The sequence below is a fragment of the Ambystoma mexicanum genome, chromosome 1q (genome assembly GCF_040938575.1).
Source record: "Ambystoma mexicanum isolate Mex_15411 chromosome 1q, UKY_AmexF1_1, whole genome shotgun sequence".
Taxonomy (NCBI): Eukaryota; Metazoa; Chordata; class Amphibia; order Caudata; family Ambystomatidae; genus Ambystoma; species Ambystoma mexicanum.
Window position 1 is genome coordinate 528,221,273 of NC_090922.1, and position 24,117 is coordinate 528,245,389.

Consider the following 24,117-nt stretch of genomic DNA (forward strand, 5'->3'; position numbering starts at 1 on the left):
CATTTTATATGTTAGGGTAACGTTCCGGCTGTTTCTGGGTACTTTTTCATGATAAAATGTAGATTTTGGCCAGTAATGGGTGAATGATAGCATATTGGTGGAGCTTTCGCATTTCAAAATGTTCTTCATGTGTGCTTGCATCATTTTCAGGTGAGTTTCGCTGCCATTGTATATGTTAGGGTAGCGTTCCGGCCATGGGTGAATGACAGCATATTGGTCCCCTTTTTTCATTTCAAAATGTTCTTCATGTGTGTTTGCATCATTTTCAGGTGAGTTTCGCTGCCATTTTTATAAATTAGGGTAGCGTTCCGGCCCGCTCTGGGTACTTTTTCGTGATAAAATGTACATTTTGGCGAGTAATGGATTAATGACAGCATATTGGTGCACCTTTCTCATTTCAAAATGTTCTTCATGTATGTTTGCATCATTTTCAGTTGAGTTTCTCTGCCGTTTTATATATTAAGGTAGCGTTCTGGCCCGCTCCGGGTACTTTTTCATGATACAATGTAGATTTTGGCCAGTAATGGGTGAATGACAGCATATTGGTGGAGCTTTCTCATTTCAAAATGTTCTTCATGTGTGCTTGCATCATTTTCAGGTGAGTTTCGCTGCCATTGTATATGTTAGGGTAGCGTTCCGGCCATGGGTGAATGACAGCATATTGGTGGAGCTTTCTCATTTCAAAATGTTCTTTATGTGTGTTTGCATCATTTTCCGGTGAGTTTCATTGCTGTTTTATATATTAGGGTAGCATTCCGGCCCGTTCCGGGTACTTTTTCGTGATAAAATATAGATTTTGAGGAGTAATAGGTTCATGACAGCATATAGGGGCCCCTTTTTCATTTCAGAATGTTCTTCATGTGTGTGTGCATCATTTTCAGGTGAGTTTCGCTGCCATCTTATATGTTAGGGTAGCGTTCCGGCTGGTTCTGGGTACTTTTTCGTGATAAAATGAAGATTTTGGGCAGTAATGGGTTAATGACAGCGTATTGGTGCACCTTTCTCATTTTAAAATGTTCTTCATGTGTGTTTGCATCACTCTCAGTTGAGTTTCGCTGCCGTTTTATATGCTGAGTTAGCGTTCCGGCCCGTTCCGCGTACTTTTCCTTGATGAAATGTAGATTTTGGGCAGTAGTGGGTTAATGACAGCATATTGGTGCACCTTTCTTATTTCAAAATGTTTTTCATGTGTGTTTGCATCATTTTCAGTTGAGGTTTGCTGCCGTTTTATATTTTAAGGTAGCGTTCCGGCCCGTTCCGGGTACTTTTTCATGATAAAATGTAGATTTTGGGCAGTAATGGGTGAATGACAGCATATTGGTGGAGCTTTCTCATTTCAAAATGTTCTTCATGTGTGTTTCCATAATTTTCCTGTGAGTTTCGCTGCCGTTTTACATATTAGGGTAGCATTCCGGCACGTTCCGGGTACTTTTTCGTGATAAAATGTAGATTTTGGCAAGTAATGGATTAATGACATCATATTGGTGCACCTTTCTCATTTCAAAATGTTCTTCATGCGTGTTTGCATCATTTTCAGTTGAGTTTCTCTGCCGTTTTATATATTAAGGTAGCGTTCCGGCCCGTTCCGGGTACTTTTTCATGATAAAATGTAGAGTTTGGCCAGTAATGGGTGAATGACAGCATATTGGTGGAGCTTTCTCATTTCAAAATGTTCTTCATGTGTGCTTGCATCATTTTCAGGTGAGTTTCGCTGCCATTGTATATGTTAGGGTAGCGTTCCGGCCATGGGTGAATGACAGCATATTGGTGGAGCTTTCTCATTTCAAAATGTTCGTTATGTGTGTTTGCATCATTTTCCGGTGAGTTTCATTGCTGTTTTATATATAAGGGTAGCATTCCGGCCCGTTCCGGGTACTTTTCCGTGATAAAATATAGATTTTGAGGAGTAATGGGTTCATGACAGCATATTGGGGCCCCTTTTTCATTTCAGAATGTTCTTTATGTGTGTGTGCATCATTTTCAGGTGAGTTTCGCTGCCATTTTATATATTAGGGTAGCGTTCCAGCCCGTTCCGGGTACTTTTTCGTGATAAAATGTAGATTTTGGGCAGTAATGGGTGAATGACAGCATATTGGTGGCGCTTTCTCATTTCAAAATGTTCTTCATGTGTGCTCGCATTATTTTCAGGTGAGTTTTGCTGCCATTTTATATATTAGGGTAGCATTCCGGCCCGTTCCGGGTACTTTTTCGTGAAAAAATGTAGATTTTGAGGAGTAATGGGTTCATGACAGTATACTAGGGCCCCTTTTTCATTTCAGAATGTTTTTCATGTGTGTGTGCATCATTTTCAGGTGAGTTTCGCTGCCATTTTATATATTAGGGTACGTTCCAGCTGGTTCTGGGTACTTTTTCGTGATTAAATGAAGATTTTGGGCAGTAATGGGTTAATAACAGCATATTGGTGCACCTTTCTCATTTTAAAATGTTCTTCATGTGTGTTTGCATCACTCTCAGTTGAGTTTCGCTGCCGTTTTATATGCTAAGTTAGCGTTCCGGCCCGTTCCGGGTACTTTTCCTTTATAAAATGTAGATTTTGGGCAGTAGTGGGTTAATGACAGCATATTGGTGCACCTTTCTTATTTCAAAATGTTTTTCATGTGTGTTTGCATCATTTTCAGTTGAGGTTCGCTGCCGTTTTATATTTTAAGGTAGCGTTCCGGCCGTTCCGGGTGCTTTTTCATGATAAAATGTAGATTTTGGGCAGTAATGGGTGAATGACAGCATATTGGTGGAGCTTTCTCATTTCAAAATGTTCTTCATGTGTGTTTGCATCATTTTCCAGTGAGTTTTGCTGCCGTTTTATATATTAGGGTAGCATTCCGGCCCGTTCCAGGTACTTTTTTGTGGTAAAATGTAGATTTTGGGCAGTAAATGGTTAATGACAGCATATTGGTGCACCTTTCTCATTTCAAAATGTTCTTCATGTGTATTTCCATCATTTTCCGGTGAGTTTCGCTGCCGTTTTACATATTAGGGTAGCGTTCCAGCCCGTTCTGGGTACTTTTTCGTGATAAAATGTACATTTTGGCGAGTAATGGATTAATGACAGCATATTGGTGCACCTTTCTCATTTCAAAATGTTCTTCATGTGTGTTTGCATCATTTTCAGTTGCGTTTCTCTGCCGTTTTATATATTAAGGTAGTGTTCCGGCCCGCTCCGGGTACTTTTTCATGATAAAATGTAGATTTTGGCCAGTAATGGGTGAATGACAGCATATTGGTGGAGCTTTCTCATTTCAAAATGTTCTTCATGTGTGCATGCATCATTTTCAGGTGAGTTTCGCTGCCATTGTATATGTTAGGGTAGCGTTCCGGCCATGGGTGAATGACAGCATATTGGTGGAGCTTTCTCATTTCAAAATGTTCTTTATGTGTGTTTGCATCATTTTCCGGTGAGTTTCATTGCTGTTTTATATATTAGGGTAGCATTCCGGCCCGTTCCGGGTACTTTTTCGTGATAAAATATAGATTTTGAGGAGTAATAGGTTCATGACAGCATATTGGGGCCCCTTTTTCATTTCAGAATGTTCTTCATGTGTGTGTGCATCATTTTCAGGTGAGTTTCGCTGCCATTTTATATGTTAGGGTAGCGTTCCGGCTGGTTCTGGGTACTTTTTCATGATAAAATGAAGATTTTGGGCAGTAAAGGCTTAATGACAGCACATTGGTGCACCTTTCTCATTTTAAAATGTTCTTCATGTGTGTTTTCATCACTCTCAGTTGAGTTTCGCTGCCGTTTTATATGCTGAGTTAGCGTTCCGGCCCGTTCCGGGTACTTTTCCTTGATAAAATGTAGATTTTGGGCAGTAGTGGGTTAATGACAGCATATTGGTGCACCTTTCTTATTTCAAAATGTTTTTCATGTGTGTTTGCATCATTTTCAGTTGAGGTTTGCTGCCGTTTTATATTTTAAGGTAGCGTTCCAGCCCGTTCCGGGTACTTTTTCATGATAAAATGTAGATTTTGGGCAGTAATGGGTGAATGACAGCATATTGGTGGAGCTTTCTCATTTCAAAATGTTCTTCATGTGTGTTTCCATCATTTTCCTGTGAGTTTCGCTGCCGTTTTACATATTAGGGTAGCATTCCGGCACGTTCCGGGTACTTTTTCGTGATAAAATGTAGATTTTGGGCAGTAATGGGTTCATGACAGCATAATGGTCCCCTTTTTTCATTTCAAAATGTTCTTCATGTGTGTTTGCATCATTTTCAGGTGAGTTTCGCTGCCATTTTATATATTAGGGTAGCGTTCCGGCCCGTTCTGGGTACTTTTTCGTGATAAAATGTAGATTTTGGCAAGTAATGGATTAATGACATCATATTGGTGCACCTTTCTCATTTCAAAATGTTCTTCATGCGTGTTTGCATCATTTTCAGTTGAATTTCCCTGCCGTTTTATATATTAAGGTACCGTTCCGGCCCGTTCCGGGTACTTTTTCATGATAAAATGTAGATTTTGGCCAGTAATGGGTGAATGACAGCATATTGATGGAGCTTTCTCATTTCAAAATGTTCTTCATGTGTGCTTGCATCATTTTCAGGTGAGTTTTGCTGCCATTTTATATATTAGGGTAGCGTTCCGGCTGGTTCTGGGTACTTTTTCGTGATAAAATGAAGGTTTTGGGCAGTAATGGGTTAATGACAGCATATTGGTGCACCTTTCTCATTTTAAAATGTTCTTCATGTGTGTTTGCATCACTCTCAGTTGAGTTTCGCTGCCGTTTTATATGCTGAGTTAGCGTTCCGGCCCGTTCCGGTTACTTTTCCTTGATAAAATGTAGATTTTGGGCAGTAGTGGGTTAATGACAGCATATTGGTGCACCTTTCTTATTTCAAAATGTTTTTCATGTGTGTTTGCATCATTTTCAGTTGAGGTTTGCTGCCGTTTTATATTTTAAGGTAGCGTTCCGGCCCGTTCTGGGTACTTTTCCTTGATAAAATGTAGATTTTGGGCAGTAGTGGGTTAATGACAGCATATTGGTGCACCTTTCTCGTTTTAAAATGTTCTTCATGTGTGTTTGCATCATTTTCAGTTGAGGTTCGCTGCCGTTTTATATATTAGGGTAGCATTCCGGCCCGTTCCAGGTACTTTTTTGTGGTAAAATGTAGATTTTGGGCAGTAAATGGTTAATGACAGCATATTGGTGCACCTTTCTCATTTCAAAATGTTCTTCATGTGTGTTTCCATCATTTTCCGGTGAGTTTCGAAGCCGTTTTACATATTAGGGTAGCATTCCGGCACGTTCCGGGTACTTTTTGGTGATAAAATGTAGATTTTGGGCAGTAATCGGTTCATGACAGCATATTGGTCCCCTTTTTTCATTTCAAAATGTTCTTCATGTGTGTTTGCATCATTTTCCGGTGAGTTTCGCTGCCATTTTATATATTAGGGTAGCATTCCGGCCCGTTCTGGGTACTTTTTCGTGATAAAATGTAGATTTCGGCGAGTAATGGATTAATGACAGCATATTGGTGCACCTTTCTCATTTCAAAATGTTCTTCATGTGTGTTTGCATCATTTTCAGTTGAGTTTCGCTGCCGTTTTGTATGTTAGAGTAGCGTTCCGGCCCGTTCCGGGTACTTTTCTGTGATAAAATGTAGATTTTGGGCAGTAATGGCTTAATGACAGCATATTGGTGCATCTTTCTTATTTCAAAATGTTTTTCATGTGTGTTTGCATCATTTTCAGTTGAGTTTTGCTGCCGTTTTATATATTAAGGTAGCGTTCCGGCCCGTTCCGGGTACTTTTTCATGATAAAATGTAGATTTTGGCCAGAAATGGGTGAATGATAGCATAATGGTGGAGCTTTTGCATTTCAAAATGTTCTCCATGTGTGCTTGCATCATTTTCAGGTGAGTTTTGCTGCTATTTTATATGTTAGGGTAGCGTTCTAGCTGGTTCCGAGTATTTTTGCGTGATAAAATGAAGGTTTTGGGCAGTAATGGGTTAATGACAGCATATTGGTGCACCTTTCTCATTTGAAAATGTTCTTCATGTGTGTTTGCATCACTTTCAGCTGAGTTTCGCTGCTGTTTTATAATTTAGGGTAGCGTTCCGGCCCGTTCCGTGTACTTTTTTTCGTGATAAAATGTAGATTTTGGGCAGTATTGGGTTCATGACAGCATAATGGGGCACCTTTTTCATTTCAGAATGTTCTTCATGTGTGTGTGCATCATTTTCAGGTGAGTTTCGCTGCCATTTTATATATTAGGGTAGCGCTCCGGCCCGTTCCGGGTACTTTTTCATGATAAAATGTAGATTTTGGCCAGAAATGGGTGAATGATAGCATATTGGTGGAGCTTTTGCATTTCAAAATGTTCTCCATGTGTGCTTGTATCATTTTCAGGTGAGTTTTGCTGCCATTTTATATGTTAGGGTAGCGTTCTAGCTGGTTCTGGGTATTTTTGCGTGATAAACTGAAGGTTTTGGGCAGTAATGGGTTAATGACAGCATATTGGTGCACCTTTCTCATTTGAAAATGTTCTTCATGTGTGTTTGCATCACTTTCAGCTGAGTTTTGCTGCTGTTTTATAATTTAGGGTAGCGTTCCGGCCCGTTCCGTGTACTTTTTCGTGATAAAATGTAGATTTTGGGCAGTATTGGGTTCATGACAGCATAATGGGGCACCTTTTTCATTTCAGAATGTTCTTCATGTGTGTGTGTGCATCATTTTCAGGTGAGTTTTGCTGCCATTTTATATATTAGGGTAGCGTTACGGCCCGTTCCGGGTACTTTTTCGTGATAAAATGTAGATTTTGGGCAGTAATGGGTGAATGACAGCATATTGGTGGAGCTTTCTCATTTCAAAATGTTCTTCATGTGTGCTTGCATCATTTTCAGGTGAGTTCTGCTGCCGTTTTATATGTTATGGTAGCGTTCCGGCTGGTTCTGGGTACTTTTTCGTGATAAAATGAAGATTTTGGGCAGTAATGAGTTAATGACAGCATATTGGTGCACCATTCTCATTTTAAAATGTTCTTCATGTGTGTTTGCATCACTCTCAGTTGAGTTTCGCTGCCGTTTTATATGGTAGCGTAGCGTTCCGGCCCGTTCTGTGTACTTTTCCTTGATGAAATGTAGATTTTGGGCAGTAGTGGGTTAATGACAGCATATTGGTGCACCTTTCTTATTTCAAAATGTTTTTCATGTGTGTTTGCATCATTTTCAGTTGAGTTTCGCTGCCATTTTATATATTAGGGTAGCGTTCCGGCCCGTTCCGGGTACTTTTTCGTGATAAAATGTAGATTTTGGGCAGTAATGGGTGAATGACAGCATATTGGTGGAGCTTTCTCATTTCAAAATGTTCTTCATGTGTGCTTGCATCATTTTCAGGTGAGTTCTGCTGCCATTTTATATGTTATGGTAGCGTTCCGGCTGGTTCTGGGTACTTTTTCGTGATAAAATGAAGATTTTGGGCAGTAATGAGTTAATGACAGCATATTGGTGCACCATTCTCATTTTAAAATGTTCTTCATGTGTGTTTGCATCACTCTCAGTTGAGTTTCGCTGCCGTTTTATATGGTAGCGTAGCGTTCCGGCCCGTTCCGTGTACTTTTCCTTGATAAAATGTAGATTTTGGGCAGTAGTGGGTTAATGACAGCATATTGGTGCACCTTTCTCATTTCAAAATGTTCTTCATGTGTGTTTGCATCATTTTCAGTTGAGTTTCTCTGCCGTTTTATATATTAAGGTAGCGTTCCGGCCCGTTCCGGGTACTTTTTCATGATAAAATGTAGATTTTTATCCAGTAATGGGTGAATGACAGCATATTGGTGGAGCTTTCTCATTTCAAAATGTTCTTCATGTGTGCTTGCATCATTTTCAGGTGAGTTTCGCTGCTATTGTATATGTTAGGGTAGCGTTCCGGCCATGGGTGAATGACAGCATATTGGTGGAGCTTTCTCATTTCAATATGTTCTTTATGTGTGTTTGCATCATTTTCCGGTGAGTTTCATTGCTGTTTTATATATTAGGGTAGCATTCCGGCTTGTTCATTGTACTTTTTCATGATAAAATGTAGATTTCGTGCAGTAATGGGTGAATGACAGCATATTGGTGGAGCTTTCTCATTTAAAAATGTTCTTCATGTGTGTTTCCATCATTTTCCGGTGAGTTTCGCTGCCGTTTTACATATTAGGGTAGCATTCCGGCACTTTTTTGTGATAAAATGTAGATTTTGGGCAGAATTGGGTTCATGACAGCATATTGGTCCCCTTTTTCATTTCAAAATGTTCTTCATGTGTGTTTGCATCATTTTCAGGTGAGTTTCGCTGCCATTTTATATATTAGGGTAGCGTTCCGGCCCGTTCTGGGTACTTTTTCGTGATAAAATGTAGATTTTGGCGAGTAATGGATTAATGACAGCATATTGGTGCACCTTTCTCATTTGAAAATGTTCTTCATGTGTGTTTGCATCACTTTCAGCTGAGTTTCGCTGCTGTTTTATAATTTAGGGTAGCGTTCCGGCCCGTTCCGTGTACTTTTTCGTGATAAAATGTAGATTTTGGGCAGTATTGGGTTCATGACAGCATAATGGGGCACCTTTTTCATTTCAGAATGTTCTTCATGTGTGTGTGCATCATTTTCAGGTGAGTTTCGCTGCCATTTTATATATTAGGGTAGCGTTCCGGGTACTTTTTCGTGATAAAATGTAGATTTTGGGCAGTAATGGGTTACTGACAGCATATTGGTGGAGCTTTCTTATTTCAAAATGTTCTTCATGTGTGTTTGCATCATTTTCCGGTGAGTTTTGCTGGCGTTTTTTATAATAGGGTAGCATTCCGGCCCGTTCCAGGTACGTTTTCGTGAAAAAAATGTAGATTTTGGGCAGTAATGGGTTCATGACAGCATTTTGGTGCCCCTTTTTCATTTCAAAATGTTCTTCATGTGTGTGTGCATCATTTTCAGGTGAGTTTTGCTGCCATTTTATATTTTAGGGTAGCGTTCTAGCTGGTTCCCGGTACTTTTGCGTGATAAAATGAAGGTTTTGGGCAGTAATGGGTTAATGACAGCATATTGGTGGAGCTTTCTCATTTCAAAATGTTCTTCATGTGTCCTCGCATTATTTTCAGGTGAGTTTTGCTGCCATTTTATATGTTAGGGTAGCGTTCCGGCTGGTTCTGGGTACTTTTTCGTGATAAAATGAAGATTTTGGGCAGTAATGGGTTAATGACAGCATATTGGTGCACCTTTCTCATTTTAAAATGTTCTTCATGTGTGTTTTCATCATTTTCAGTTGAGGTTCGCTGCCGTTTTATATATTAGGGTAGCATTCTGGCCCGTTCCAGGTACTTTTTTGTGGTAAAATGTAGAGTTTGGGCAGTAAATGGTTAATGACAGCATATTGGTGCACCTTTCTCATTTCAAAATGTTCTTCATGTGTGTTTCCATCATTTTCCGGTGAGTTTCGAAGCAGTTTTACATATTAGGGTAGCATTCCGGCACGTTCCGTGTACTTTTTGGTGATAAAATGTAGATTTTGGGCTGTAATGGGTTCATGACAGCATATTGGTCCCCTTTTTTCATTTCAAAATGTTCTTCATGTGTGTTTGCATCATTTTCAGGTAAGTTTCGCTGCCATTTTATATATTACGGTAGCATTCCGGCCCGTTCTGGGTACTTTTTCGTGATAAAATGTAGATTTTGGCGAGTAATGGGTTAATGACAGCATATTGCTGCACCTTTCTCATTTCAAAATGTTCTTCCTGTGTGTTTCCATCATTTTCCAGTGAGTTTCGCTGCCGTTTTACATATTAGGGTAGCATTCCGGCACGTTCCGGGTACTTTTTCGTGATAAAATGTAGATTTTGGCAAGTAATGGATTAATGACAGCATATTGGTGCACCTTTCTCATTTCAAAATGTTCTTCATGTATGTTTGCATCATTTTCAGTTGAGTTTTGCTGCCGTTTTGTATGTTAGAGTAGCGTTCCGGCCCGTTCCGGGTACTTTTCTGTGATAAAATGTAGATTTTGGGCAGTAATGGCTTAATGACAGCATATTGGTGCAACTTTCTTATTTCAAAATGTTTTTCATGTGTGTTTGCATCATTTTCAGTTTAGTTTCGCTGCCGTTTTATATATTAAGGTAGCGCTCCGGCCCGTTCCGGGTACTTTTTCATGATAAAATGTAGATTTTGGCCAGAAATGGGTGAATGATAGCATATTGGTGGAGCTTTTGCATTTCAAAATGTTCTCCATGTGTGCTTGCATCATTTTCAGGTGAGTTCTGCTGCCATTTTATATGTTAGGGTAGCGTTCTAGCTGGTTCCGGGTATTTTTGCGTGATAAACTGAAGGTTTTGGGCAGTAATGGGTTAATGACAGCATATTGGTGCACCTTTCTCATTTGAAAATGTTCTTCATGTGTGTTTGCATCACTTTCAGCTGAGTTTTGCTGCTGTTTTATAATTTAGGGTAGCCCTCCGGCCCGTTCCGTGTACTTTTTCGTGATAAAATGTAGATTTTGGGCAGTATTGGGTTCATGACAGCATAATGGGGCACCTTTTTCATTTCAGAATGTTCTTCATGTGTGTGTGCATCATTTTCAGGTGAGTTTCGCTGCCATTTTATATATTAGGGTAGCGTTCCGGCCCGTTCCGGGTACTTTTTCGTGATAAAATATAGATTTTGGGCAGTAATGGGTGAATGACAGCATATTGGTGGAGCTTTCTCATTTCAAAATGTTCTTCATGTGTGTTTGCATCACTCTCAGTTGAGTTTCGCTGCCGTTTTATATGGTAGCGTAGTGTTCCGGCCCGTTCCGTGTACTTTTCCTTGATAAAATGTAGATTTTGGGCAGTAGTGGGTTAATGACAGCATATTGGTGCACCTTTCTTATTTCAAAATGTTTTTCATGTGTGTTTGCATCATTTTCAGTTGAGGTTCGCTGCCGTTTTATATTTTAAGGTAGCGTTCTGGCCCGTTCCGTGTACTTTTTCATGATAAAATGTAGATTTTGGGCAGTAATGGGTTACTGACAGCATATTGGTGGAGCTTTCTTATTTCAAAATGTTCTTCATGTGTGTTTGCATCATTTTCCGGTGAGTTTTGCTGGCGTTTTTTATAATAGGGTAGTATTCCGGCCCGTTCCAGGTACGTTTTCGTGAAAAAAATGTAGATTTTGGGCAGTAATGGGTTCATGACAGCATATTGGTGCCCCTTTACCATTTCAAAATGTTCTTCATGTGTGTGTGCATCATTTTCAGGTGAGTTTTGCTGCCATTTTATATTTTAGGGTAGCGTTCTAGCTGGTTCCGGGTACTTTTTGCGTGATAAAATGAAGGTTTTGGGCAGTAATGGGTTAATGACAGCATATTGGTGCACCTTTCTCATTTTAAAATGTTCTTCATGTGTGTTTGCATCACTTTCAGCTGAGTTTTGCTGCCGTTTTATAATTTAGGGTAGCGTTCCGGCCCGTTCCGGGTACTTTTTCGTGATAACATTTTGGGCAGTTATGGGTTAATGACAGCATATTGGTGCACCTTTCTCATTTCAAAATGTTCTTCATGTGTGTTTGCATCATTTTTAGTTGAGTTTCGCTGCCGTTTTATATATCAGGGTAGCTTTCCAGCCCGTTCCGGGTACTTTTTTATGATAAAATGTAGATTTTGGCCAGTAATGGGTGAATGACAGCATATTGGTGGAGCTTTCTCATTTCAAAATGTTCTTCATGTGTGCATGCATCATTTTCAGGTGAGTTTCGCTGCCATTGTATATGTTAGGGTAGCGTTCCGGCCATGGGTGAATGACAGCATATTGGTGGAGCTTTCTCATTTCAAAATGTTCTTTATGTGTGTTTGCATCATTTTCCGGTGAGTTTCATTGCTGTTTTATATATTAGGGTAGCATTCCGGCCCGTTCCGGGTACTTTTTCGTGATAAAATATAGATTTTGAGGAGTAATAGGTTCATGACAGCATATTGGGGCCCCTTTTTCATTTCAGAATGTTCTTCATGTGTGTGTGCATCATTTTCAGGTGAGTTTCGCTGCCATTTTATATGTTAGGGTAGCGTTCCGGCTGGTTCTGGGTACTTTTTCATGATAAAATGAAGATTTTGGGCAGTAAAGGCTTAATGACAGCACATTGGTGCACCTTTCTCATTTTAAAATGTTCTTCATGTGTGTTTTCATCACTCTCAGTTGAGTTTCGCTGCCGTTTTATATGCTGAGTTAGCGTTCCGGCCCGTTCCGGGTACTTTTCCTTGATAAAATGTAGATTTTGGGCAGTAGTGGGTTAATGACAGCATATTGGTGCACCTTTCTTATTTCAAAATGTTTTTCATGTGTGTTTGCATCATTTTCAGTTGAGGTTTGCTGCCGTTTTATATTTTAAGGTAGCGTTCCAGCCCGTTCCGGGTACTTTTTCATGATAAAATGTAGATTTTGGGCAGTAATGGGTGAATGACAGCATATTGGTGGAGCTTTCTCATTTCAAAATGTTCTTCATGTGTGTTTCCATCATTTTCCTGTGAGTTTCGCTGCCGTTTTACATATTAGGGTAGCATTCCGGCACGTTCCGGGTACTTTTTCGTGATAAAATGTAGATTTTGGGCAGTAATGGGTTCATGACAGCATAATGGTCCCCTTTTTTCATTTCAAAATGTTCTTCATGTGTGTTTGCATCATTTTCAGGTGAGTTTCGCTGCCATTTTATATATTAGGGTAGCGTTCCGGCCCGTTCTGGGTACTTTTTCGTGATAAAATGTAGATTTTGGCAAGTAATGGATTAATGACATCATATTGGTGCACCTTTCTCATTTCAAAATGTTCTTCATGCGTGTTTGCATCATTTTCAGTTGAATTTCCCTGCCGTTTTATATATTAAGGTACCGTTCCGGCCCGTTCCGGGTACTTTTTCATGATAAAATGTAGATTTTGGCCAGTAATGGGTGAATGACAGCATATTGATGGAGCTTTCTCATTTCAAAATGTTCTTCATGTGTGCTTGCATCATTTTCAGGTGAGTTTTGCTGCCATTTTATATATTAGGGTAGCGTTCCGGCTGGTTCTGGGTACTTTTTCGTGATAAAAGGTTTTGGGCAGTAATGGGTTAATGACAGCATATTGGTGCACCTTTCTCATTTTAAAATGTTCTTCATGTGTGTTTGCATCACTCTCAGTTGAGTTTCGCTGCCGTTTTATATGCTGAGTTAGCGTTCCGGCCCGTTCCGGTTACTTTTCCTTGATAAAATGTAGATTTTGGGCAGTAGTGGGTTAATCACAGCATATTGGTGCACCTTTCTTATTTCAAAATGTTTTTCATGTGTGTTTGCATCATTTTCAGTTGAGGTTTGCTGCCGTTTTATATTTTAAGGTAGCGTTCCGGCCCGTTCTGGGTACTTTTCCTTGATAAAATGTAGATTTTGGGCAGTAGTGGGTTAATGACAGCATATTGGTGCACCTTTCTCGTTTTAAAATGTTCTTCATGTGTGTTTGCATCATTTTCAGTTGAGGTTCGCTGCCGTTTTATATATTAGGGTAGCATTCCGGCCCGTTCCAGGTACTTTTTTGTGGTAAAATGTAGATTTTGGGCAGTAAATGGTTAATGACAGCATATTGGTGCACCTTTCTCATTTCAAAATGTTCTTCATGTGTGTTTCCATCATTTTCCGGTGAGTTTCGAAGCCGTTTTACATATTAGGGTAGCATTCCGGCACGTTCCGGGTACTTTTTGGTGATAAAATGTAGATTTTGGGCAGTAATCGGTTCATGACAGCATATTGGTCCCCTTTTTTCATTTCAAAATGTTCTTCATGTGTGTTTGCATCATTTTCCGGTGAGTTTCGCTGCCATTTTATATATTAGGGTAGCATTCCGGCCCGTTCTGGGTACTTTTTCGTGATAAAATGTAGATTTCGGCGAGTAATGGATTAATGACAGCATATTGGTGCACCTTTCTCATTTCAAAATGTTCTTCATGTGTGTTTGCATCATTTTCAGTTGAGTTTCGCTGCCGTTTTGTATGTTAGAGTAGCGTTCCGACCCGTTCCGGGTACTTTTCTGTGATAAAATGTAGATTTTGGGCAGTAATGGCTTAATGACAGCATATTGGTGCATCTTTCTTATTTCAAAATGTTTTTCATGTGTGTTTGCATCATTTTCAGTTGAGTTTTGCTGCCGTTTTATATATTAAGGTAGCGTTCCGGCCCGTTCCGGGTACTTTTTCATGATAAAATGTAGATTTTGGCCAGAAATGGGTGAATGATAGCATAATGGTGGAGCTTTTGCATTTCAAAATGTTCTCCATGTGTGCTTGCATCATTTTCAGGTGAGTTTTGCTGCTATTTTATATGTTAGGGTAGCGTTCTAGCTGGTTCCGAGTATTTTTGCGTGATAAAATGAAGGTTTTGGGCAGTAATGGGTTAATGACAGCATATTGGTGCACCTTTCTCATTTGAAAATGTTCTTCATGTGTGTTTGCATCACTTTCAGCTGAGTTTCGCTGCTGTTTTATAATTTAGGGTAGCGTTCCGGCCCGTTCCGTGTACTTTTTTTCGTGATAAAATGTAGATTTTGGGCAGTATTGGGTTCATGACAGCATAATGGGGCACCTTTTTCATTTCAGAATGTTCTTCATGTGTGTGTGCATCATTTTCAGGTGAGTTTCGCTGCCATTTTATATATTAGGGTAGCGCTCCGGCCCGTTCCGGGTACTTTTTCATGATAAAATGTAGATTTTGGCCAGAAATGGGTGAATGATAGCATATTGGTGGAGCTTTTGCATTTCAAAATGTTCTCCATGTGTGCTTGTATCATTTTCAGGTGAGTTTTGCTGCCATTTTATATGTTAGGGTAGCGTTCTAGCTGGTTCTGGGTATTTTTGCGTGATAAACTGAAGGTTTTGGGCAGTAATGGGTTAATGACAGCATATTGGTGCACCTTTCTCATTTGAAAATGTTCTTCATGTGTGTTTGCATCACTTTCAGCTGAGTTTTGCTGCTGTTTTATAATTTAGGGTAGCGTTCCGGCCCGTTCCGTGTACTTTTTCGTGATAAAATGTAGATTTTGGGCAGTATTGGGTTCATGACAGCATAATGGGGCACCTTTTTCATTTCAGAATGTTCTTCATGTGTGTGTGTGCATCATTTTCAGGTGAGTTTTGCTGCCATTTTATATATTAGGGTAGCGTTACGGCCCGTTCCGGGTACTTTTTCGTGATAAAATGTAGATTTTGGGCAGTAATGGGTGAATGACAGCATATTGGTGGAGCTTTCTCATTTCAAAATGTTCTTCATGTGTGCTTGCATTATTTTCAGGTGAGTTCTGCTGCCGTTTTATATGTTATGGTAGCGTTCCGGCTGGTTCTGGGTACTTTTTCGTGATAAAATGAAGATTTTGGGCAGTAATGAGTTAATGACAGCATATTGGTGCACCATTCTCATTTTAAAATGTTCTTCATGTGTGTTTGCATCACTCTCAGTTGAGTTTCGCTGCCGTTTTATATGGTAGCGTAGCGTTCCGGCCCGTTCTGTGTACTTTTCCTTGATGAAATGTAGATTTTGGGCAGTAGTGGGTTAATGACAGCATATTGGTGCACCTTTCTTATTTCAAAATGTTTTTCATGTGTGTTTGCATCATTTTCAGTTGAGTTTCGCTGCCATTTTATATATTAGGGTAGCGTTCCGGCCCGTTCCGGGTACTTTTTCGTGATAAAATGTAGATTTTGGGCAGTAATGGGTGAATGACAGCATATTGGTGGAGCTTTCTCATTTCAAAATGTTCTTCATGTGTGCTTGCATCATTTTCAGGTGAGTTCTGCTGCCATTTTATATGTTATGGTAGCGTTCCGGCTGGTTCTGGGTACTTTTTCGTGATAAAATGAAGATTTTGGGCAGTAATGAGTTAATGACAGCATATTGGTGCACCATTCTCATTTTAAAATGTTCTTCATGTGTGTTTGCATCACTCTCAGTTGAGTTTCGCTGCCGTTTTATATGGTAGCGTAGCGTTCCGGCCCGTTCCGTGTACTTTTCCTTGATAAAATGTAGATTTTGGGCAGTAGTGGGTTAATGACAGCATATTGGTGCACCTTTCTCATTTCAAAATGTTCTTCATGTGTGTTTGCATCATTTTCAGTTGAGTTTCTCTGCCGTTTTATATATTAAGGTAGCGTTCCGGCCCGTTCCGGGTACTTTTTCATGATAAAATGTAGATTTTTATCCAGTAATGGGTGAATGACAGCATATTGGTGGAGCTTTCTCATTTCAAAATGTTCTTCATGTGTGCTTGCATCATTTTCAGGTGAGTTTCGCTGCTATTGGATATGTTAGGGTAGCGTTCCGGCCATGGGTGAATGACAGCATATTGGTGGAGCTTTCTCATTTCAATATGTTCTTTATGTGTGTTTGCATCATTTTCCGGTGAGTTTCATTGCTGTTTTATATATTAGGGTAGCATTCCGGCTTGTTCATTGTACTTTTTCATGATAAAATGTAGATTTCGTGCAGTAATGGGTGAATGACAGCATATTGGTGGAGCTTTCTCATTTAAAAATGTTCTTCATGTGTGTTTCCATCATTTTCCGGTGAGTTTCGCTGCCGTTTTACATATTAGGGTAGCATTCCGGCACTTTTTTGTGATAAAATGTAGATTTTGGGCAGAATTGGGTTCATGACAGCATATTGGTCCCCTTTTTCATTTCAAAATGTTCTTCATGTGTGTTTGCATCATTTTCAGGTGAGTTTCGCTGCCATTTTATATATTAGGGTAGCGTTCCGGCCCGTTCTGGGTACTTTTTCGTGATAAAATGTAGATTTTGGCGAGTAATGGATTAATGACAGCATATTGGTGCACCTTTCTCATTTGAAAATGTTCTTCATGTGTGTTTGCATCACTTTCAGCTGAGTTTCGCTGCTGTTTTATAATTTAGGGTAGCGTTCCGGCCCGTTCCGTGTACTTTTTCGTGATAAAATGTAGATTTTGGGCAGTATTGGGTTCATGACAGCATAATGGGGCACCTTTTTCATTTCAGAATGTTCTTCATGTGTGTGTGCATCATTTTCAGGTGAGTTTCGCTGCCATTTTATATATTAGGGTAGCGTTCCGGGTACTTTTTCGTGATAAAATGTAGATTTTGGGCAGTAATGGGTTACTGACAGCATATTGGTGGAGCTTTCTTATTTCAAAATGTTCTTCATGTGTGTTTGCATCATTTTCCGGTGAGTTTTGCTGGCGTTTTTTATAATAGGGTATCATTCCGGCCCGTTCCAGGTACGTTTTCGTGAAAAAAATGTAGATTTTGGGCAGTAATGGGTTCATGACAGCATTTTGGTGCCCCTTTTTCATTTCAAAATGTTCTTCATGTGTGTGTGCATCATTTTCAGGTGAGTTTTGCTGCCATTTTATATTTTAGGGTAGCGTTCTAGCTGGTTCCCGGTACTTTTGCGTGATAAAATGAAGGTTTTGGGCAGTAATGGGTTAATGACAGCATATTGGTGGAGCTTTCTCATTTCAAAATGTTCTTCATGTGTCCTCGCATTATTTTCAGGTGAGTTTTGCTGCCATTTTATATGTTAGGGTAGCGTTCCGGCTGGTTCTGGGTACTTTTTCGTGATAAAATGAAGATTTTGGGCAGTAATGGGTTAATGACAGCATATTGGTGCACCTTTCTCATTTTAAAATGTTCTTCATGTGTGTTTTCATCATTTTCAGTTGAGGTTCGCTGCCGTTTTATATATTAGGGTAGCATTCTGGCCCGTTCCAGGTACTTTTTTGTGGTAAAATGTAGAGTTTGGGCAGTAAATGGTTAATGACAGCATATTGGTGCACCTTTCTCATTTCAAAATGTTCTTCATGTGTGTTTCCATCATTTTCCGGTGAGTTTCGAAGCAGTTTTACATATTAGGGTAGCATTCCGGCACGTTCCGTGTACTTTTTGGTGATAAAATGTAGATTTTGGGCTGTAATGGGTTCATGACAGCATATTGGTCCCCTTTTTTCATTTCAAAATGTTCTTCATGTGTGTTTGCATCATTTTCAGGTAAGTTTCGCTGCCATTTTATATATTACGGTAGCATTCCGGCCCGTTCTGGGTACTTTTTCGTGATAAAATGTAGATTTTGGCGAGTAATGGGTTAATGACAGCATATTGCTGCACCTTTCTCATTTCAAAATGTTCTTCCTGTGTGTTTCCATCATTTTCCAGTGAGTTTCGCTGCCGTTTTACATATTAGGGTAGCATTCCGGCACGTTCCGGGTACTTTTTCGTGATAAAATGTAGATTTTGGCAAGTAATGGATTAATGACAGCATATTGGTGCACCTTTCTCATTTCAAAATGTTCTTCATGTATGTTTGCATCATTTTCAGTTGAGTTTTGCTGCCGTTTTGTATGTTAGAGTAGCGTTCCGGCCCGTTCCGGGTACTTTTCTGTGATAAAATGTAGATTTTGGGCAGTAATGGCTTAATGACAGCATATTGGTGCAACTTTCTTATTTCAAAATGTTTTTCATGTGTGTTTGCATCATTTTCAGTTTAGTTTCGCTGCCGTTTTATATATTAAGGTAGCGCTCCGGCCCGTTCCGGGTACTTTTTCATGATAAAATGTAGATTTTGGCCAGAAATGGGTGAATGATAGCATATTGGTGGAGCTTTTGCATTTCAAAATGTTCTCCATGTGTGCTTGCATCATTTTCAGGTGAGTTCTGCTGCCATTTTATATGTTAGGGTAGCGTTCTAGCTGGTTCCGGGTATTTTTGCGTGATAAACTGAAGGTTTTGGGCAGTAATGGGTTAATGACAGCATATTGGTGCACCTTTCTCATTTGAAAATGTTCTTCATGTGTGTTTGCATCACTTTCAGCTGAGTTTTGCTGCTGTTTTATAATTTAGGGTAGCCCTCCGGCCCGTTCCGTGTACTTTTTCGTGATAAAATGTAGATTTTGGGCAGTATTGGGTTCATGACAGCATAATGGGGCACCTTTTTCATTTCAGAATGTTCTTCATGTGTGTGTGCATCATTTTCAGGTGAGTTTCGCTGCCATTTTATATATTAGGGTAGCGTTCCGGCCCGTTCCGGGTACTTTTTCGTGATAAAATATAGATTTTGGGCAGTAATGGGTGAATGACAGCATATTGGTGGAGCTTTCTCATTTCAAAATGTTCTTCATGTGTGTTTGCATCACTCTCAGTTGAGTTTCGCTGCCGTTTTATATGGTAGCGTAGTGTTCCGGCCCGTTCCGTGTACTTTTCCTTGATAAAATGTAGATTTTGGGCAGTAGTGGGTTAATGACAGCATATTGGTGCACCTTTCTTATTTCAAAATGTTTTTCATGTGTGTTTGCATCATTTTCAGTTGAGGTTCGCTGCCGTTTTATATTTTAAGGTAGCGTTCTGGCCGTTCCGTGTACTTTTTCATGATAAAATGTAGATTTTGGGCAGTAATGGGTTACTGACAGCATATTGGTGGAGCTTTCTTATTTCAAAATGTTCTTCATGTGTGTTTGCATCATTTTCCGGTGAGTTTTGCTGGCGTTTTTTATAATAGGGTAGTATTCCGGCCCGTTCCAGGTACGTTTTCGTGAAAAAAATGTAGATTTTGGGCAGTAATGGGTTCATGACAGCATATTGGTGCCCCTTTACCATTTCAAAATGTTCTTCATGTGTGTGTGCATCATTTTCAGGTGAGTTTTGCTGCCATTTTATATTTTAGGGTAGCGTTCTAGCTGGTTCCGGGTACTTTTTGCGTGATAAAATGAAGGTTTTGGGCAGTAATGGGTTAATGACAGCATATTGGTGCACCTTTCTCATTTTAAAATGTTCTTCATGTGTGTTTGCATCACTTTCAGCTGAGTTTTGCTGCCGTTTTATAATTTAGGGTAGCGTTCCGGCCCGTTCCGGGTACTTTTTCGTGATAACATTTTGGGCAGTTATGGGTTAATGACAGCATATTGGTGCACCTTTCTCATTTCAAAATGTTCTTCATGTGTGTTTGCATCATTTTTAGTTGAGTTTCGCTGCCGTTTTATATATCAGGGTAGCTTTCCAGCCCGTTCCGGGTACTTTTTTATGATAAAATGTAGATTTTGGCTAGTAATGGATGAATGACAGCATATTGGTGGAGCTTTCTCATTTCAAAATGTTCTTCATGTGTGCTTGCATCATTTTCAGGTGAGTTTCGCTGCCATTGTATATGTTAGGGTAGCGTTACGGCCGTGGGTGAATGACAGCATATTGGTGGAGCTTTCTCATTTCAAAATGTTCTTTATGTGTGTTTGCATCATTTTCCGGTGAGTTTAGCTGCTGTTTTATATATTAGGGTAGCAGTCCGGCCCGTTCCGGGTACTTTTTCGTGATAAAATGTAGATTTTGAGGAGTAATGGGTTCATGGCAGCATATTGGGGCCCCCTTTTCATTTCAGAATGTTCTTCATGTGTGTGTGCATCATTTTCAGGTGAGTTTCGCTGCCATTTTATATATTAGGGTAGCGTTCCGGCCCCTTCCGGGTACTTTTTCGTGATAACATGTAGATTTTGGGCAGTAATGGGTGAATGACAGCATATTGGTGGAGCTTTCTCATTTCAAAATGTTCTTCATATGTGCTTGCATCATTTTCAGGTGAGTTTTGCTGCCATTTTATATGTTAGGGTAGCATTCCGGCTGGTTCTGGGTACTTTTTCGTGATAAAATAAAGATTTTGGGCAGTAATGGGTTAATGACAGCATATTGGTGCACCTTTCTCATTTTAAAATGTTCTTCATGTGTGTTTGCATCACTCTCAGTTGAGTTTCGCTGCCGTTTTATATGCTAGGTTAGCGTTCCGGCCCGTTCCGGGTACTTTTCCTTGATAAAATGTAGATTTTGGGCAGTAGTGGGTTAATGACAGCATATTGGTGCACCTTTCTTATTTCAAAATGTTTTTCATGTGTGTTTGCATCATTTTCAGTTGAGGTTTGCTGCCGTTTTATATTTTAAGGTAGCGTTCCGGCCCGTTCCGGGTACTTTTTCATGATAAAATGTAGATTTTGGGCAGTAATGGGTTCATGACAGCCTATTGGTGCCCCTTTTTCATTTCAAAATGATCTTCATGTGTGTGTGTGCATCATTTTCAGGTGAGTTTCGCTGCCGTTTTATATATTAGGGTAGCGTTCCGGGCCGTTCCGAGTACTTTTTTGTGGTACAATGTAGATTTTGGGCAGTAATGGGTTAATGACAGCATATTGCTGCACCTTTCTCATTTCAAAATGTTCTTCCTGTGTGTTTCCATCATTTTCCAGTGAGTTTCGCTGCCGTTTTACATATTAGGGTAGCATTCCGGCACGTTCCGGGTACTTTTTCGTGATAAAATGTAGATTTTGGCAAGTAATGGATTAATGACAGCATATTGGTGCACCTTTCTCATTTCAAAATGTTCTTCATGTATGTTTGCATCATTTTCAGTTGAGTTTTGCTGCCGTTTTGTATGTTAGAGTAGCGTTCCGGCCCGTTCCGGGTACTTTTCTGTGATAAAATGTAGATTTTGGGCAGTAATGGCTTAATGACAGCATATTGGTGCAACTTTCTTATTTCAAAATGTTTTTCATGTGTGTTTGCATCATTTTCAGTTTAGTTTCGCTGCCGTTTTATATATTAAGGTAGCGCTCCGGCCCGTTCCGGGTACTTTTTCGTGATAAAATGTAGATTTTGGCAAGTAATGGATTAATGACAGCATATTGGTGCACCTTTCTCATTTCAAAATGTTCTTCATGTATGTTGGCATCATTTTCAGTTGAGTTTTGCTGCCGTTTTGTATGTTAGAGTAGCGTTCCGGCCCGTTCCGGGTACTTTTCTGTGATAAAATGTAGATTTTGGGCAGTAATGGCTTAATGACAGCATATTGGTGCAACTTTCTTATTTCAAAATGTTTTTCATGTGTGTTTGCATCATTTTCAGTTTAGTTTCGCTGCCGTTTTATATATTAAGGTAGCGCTCCGGCCCGTTCCGGGTACTTTTTCATGATAAAATGTAGATTTTGGCCAGAAATGGGTGAATGATAGCATATTGGTGGAGCTTTTGCATTTCAAAATGTTCTCCATGTGTGCTTGCATCATTTTCAGGTGAGTTTTGCTGCCATTTTATATGTTAGGGTAGCGTTCTAGCTGGTTCCGGGTATTTTTGCGTGATAAACTGAAGGTTTTGGGCAGTAATGGGTTAATGACAGCATATTGGTGCACCTTTCTCATTTGAAAATGTTCTTCATGTGTGTTTGCATCACTTTCAGCTGAGTTTTGCTGCTGTTTTATAATTTAGGGTAGCGTTCCGGCCCGTTCCGTGTACTTTTTCGTGATAAAATGTAGATTTTGGGCAGTATTGGGTTCATGACAGCATAATGGGGCACCTTTTTCATTTCAGAATGTTCTTCATGTGTGTGTGCATCATTTTCAGGTGAGTTTCGCTGCCATTTTATATATTAGGGTAGCGTTCCGGCCCGTTCCGGGTACTTTTTCGTGATAAAATGTAGATTTTGGGCAGTAATGGGTGAATGACAGCATATTTATGGAGCTTTCTCATTTCAAAATGTTCTTCATGTGTGTTTGCATCACTCTCAGTTGAGTTTCGCTGCCGTTTTATATGGTAGCGTAGTGTTCCGGCCCGTTCCGTGTACTTTTCCTTGATAAAATGTAGATTTTGGGCAGTAATGGGTTACTGACAGCATATTGGTGGAGCTTTCTTATTTCAAAATGTTCTTCATGTGTGTTTGCATCATTTTCCGGTGAGTTTTGCTGGCGTTTTTTATAATAGGGTAGCATTCCGGCCCGTTCCAGGTACGTTTTCGTGAAAAAAATGTAGATTTTGGGCAGTAATGGGTTCATGACAGCATATTGGTGCCCCTTTACCATTTCAAAATTTTTTTCATGTGTGTGTGCATCATTTTCAGGTGAGTTTTGCTGCCATTTTATATTTTAGGGTAGCGTTCTAGCTGGTTCCGGGTACTTTTGCGTGATAAAATGAAGGTTTTGGGCAGTAATGGGTTAATGACAGCATATTGGTGCACCTTTCTCATTTTAAAATGTTCTTCATGTGTGTTTGCATCACTTTCAGCTGAGTTTTGCTGCCGTTTTATAATTTAGGGTAGCGTTCCGGCCCGTTCCGGGTACTTTTTCGTGATAACATTTTGGGCAGTTATGGGTTAATGACAGCATATTGGTGCACCTTTCTCATTTCAAAATGTTCTTCATGTGTGTTTGCATCATTTTTAGTTGAGTTTCGCTGCCGTTTTATATATCAGGGTAGCTTTCCAGCCCGTTCCGGGTACTTTTTTATGATAAAATGTAGATTTTGGCTAGTAATGGATGAATGACAGCATATTGGTGGAGCTTTCTCATTTCAAAATGTTCTTCATGTGTGCTTGCATCATTTTCAGGTGAGTTTCGCTGCCATTGTATATGTTAGGGAAGCGTTACGGCCGTGGGTGAATGACAGCATATTGGTGGAGCTTTCTCATTTCAAAATGTTCTTTATGTGTGTTTGCATCATTTTCCGGTGAGTTTAGCTGCTGTTTTATATATTAGGGTAGCAGTCCGGCCCGTTCCGGGTACCTTTTCGTGATAAAATGTAGATTTTGAGAAGTAATGGGTTCATGGCAGCATATTGGGGCCCCCTTTTCATTTCAGAATGTTCTTCATGTGTGTGTGCATCATTTTCAGGTGAGTTTCGCTGCCATTTTATATATTAGGGTAGCGTTCCGGCCCCTTCCGGGTACTTTTTCGTGATAACATGTAGATTTTGGGCAGTAATGGGTGAATGACAGCATATTGGTGGAGCTTTCTCATTTCAAAATGTTCTTCATATGTGCTTGCATCATTTTCAGGTGAGTTTTGCTGCCATTTTATATGTTAGGGTAGCATTCCGGCTGGTTCTGGGTACTTTTTCGTGATAAAATAAAGATTTTGGGCAGTAATGGGTTAATGACAGCATATTGGTGCACCTTTCTCATTTTAAAATGTTCTTCATGTGTGTTTGCATCACTCTCAGTTGAGTTTCGCTGCCGTTTTATATGCTAGGTTAGCGTTCCGGCCCGTTCCGGGTACTTTTCCTTGATAAAATGTAGATTTTGGGCAGTAGTGGGTTAATGACAGCATATTGGTGCACCTTTCTTATTTCAAAATGTTTTTCATGTGTGT